Here is a 2,084-nt window from a genome sequence, read left to right on the forward strand (position 1 = left end):
ATACTAACCCTTTATCTGAAATGTCATTTGCAACTATCTTTTCCCATTCTGTCAGTTTCCTATTAGTTTTTTTGATTGTTTCCTTTGCAGTGCAGAAGCTTTTTATCTTGATGTGGGCCCAATAGTTCATTTTGCTTTCATTTCCCTTGCCTTTGGGGATGTGTCGAGTAGGAAATTGCTGCGGTTGAGGTCAAGGAGGCTGTTTCCTATTTTCTCCTCCAGGGTTTGATGGTTTCCTGTCTCACATTCAGGTCCTTCAGCCATTTTGAGTTAATTTTTGTGTATGGTGTAAGAAAGTGGTCTAGTTTCATCCTTCTGCATGTTGCTGTCCAGTTCTCCCAGCACCACCTGCTAAAGAGGCAGTCTTTTTTCCACTGGATACTCTTTCCTGCTTTGTCAAAAATTAATTGGCCACACATTTGTGGGCCCAGTTCTGGGTTCTCTATTCTATTCCATTGGTGTATGTGTCTGCTTTTGTGCCGATACTACACTGTCTTGATGATGACAGCTTTGTAGTAGAGGCTAAAGTCTGGGATTGTGATGCCTCCTGTTTTGGTTTACTTCTTTAATATTACTTTGGCTATTCGGGGTCTTTTGTGGTTCCATACGAATTTGAGGATAGCTTGTTCTAGCTTTGAGAAGAACACTGGTGCAATTTTGATGGGGATTGCATTGAATGTGTACATTGCTTTGGGTAGTAATAACATTTTCACAATGTTTATTCTTCTAATCCATGAGCATAGCATGTTTTCCATTTCTTGGTGTCTTCTTCAGTCTCTTTCATAAGTTTTCTATAGTTTTCACCATATAGGTCTTTTACATCCTTGGTTAGGTTTACTCCTAGGTATTTTATGGTTTTTTATACAATTGTGAACGGGATCAGTTTCTTGATTTCTCTTTCTGCTGCTTCATTTTTGGTGTATAGGAATGCAACCGATTTCTGTACATTGATTTTGTACCCTGCAACTTTACTGAATTCATTGATCAGTTCTAGAAGGCTTCTGATGGAGTCTGCCGGATTTTCCATGTAGAGTATCATGTCATCTGTGACAAGTGAAAGGTTGACTTCTTCTTTGCCAATTCTGAAGCCCTTGATATCCTTTTGTTGTCTGATTGCTGATGCTAGGACTTCCAGCACTATGTTAAACAGCAGTGGTGAGAGTGGACATCCCTGTTGTGTTCCTGATCTCAGGGGGAAAGCTCTCTATTTTTCTCCATTGAGGATGATATTAGCTGTGGGCTTTTCATAAACTACTTTTATAATGTTTAGGTAAGTTCCTTCTATTCCTACTTTCTCAAGGGTTTTTATTAAGAAAGGGTGCTGTATTTTGTCAAATGCTTTTTCTGCATCTATCAACAGGGTCACATGGTTTCTATCTTTTCTTTTGTTAATGTGATGGATCACATTGATGGATTTGCGAATATTGAACCAGCCCTGTAACCCAGGAATGAATCCCACTTGATCATGATGGATATATTTTTTTATATGTTGTTGAATTCGATTTGCCAGTATCGTGTTGAATATTTTTGCATCTGTATTCATTAAGGATATTCGTCTGTACTCTTTTTGTGTTGGGTTTCTGTCTGGTTTGGGTATCAAGGTGATGCTGGCTTCGTAGAATGAGTTTGGAAGTTTTCTTTCTATTTCTATTTTTTGGAATAGTTTGAGAAGAATGGGTATTAGCTTTGTTTTAAAGGAAATATTAATTTTGTGACAGGTAGCAGCATTTTATATACTGTTAAGTGAAACTACAATACAATCTAAGTTTATTTTGGGAGTGTTTGCTGTATAATTGGACTTAATGAAATGTTTAGAGGTGCAGTAGGCATGACTTTGAGTAGATAATAAAAGAAAATGCAAAATGCTAATTGATTCATGATGTGCTTTCATCTTAGCTTGGGCAAACCATGCAGTATTTAATATATAGTAGCAGAATATTTACTATTGAAGCTTGAAAAGATGTGAGTTCTTTGTGTACCATCTTTCATTTATGCATGTGAGAGGGTTTTCTTTTCTTAATATTTTTACATTGTAGTACTTGTTTTCCTTGTTGGGGTGTTTGCTTATTTAATACATTCCATCA

Source organism: Suricata suricatta, chromosome 2 (assembly GCF_006229205.1).
Source record: "Suricata suricatta isolate VVHF042 chromosome 2, meerkat_22Aug2017_6uvM2_HiC, whole genome shotgun sequence".
In the NCBI taxonomy this organism is placed as follows: Eukaryota; Metazoa; Chordata; class Mammalia; order Carnivora; family Herpestidae; genus Suricata; species Suricata suricatta.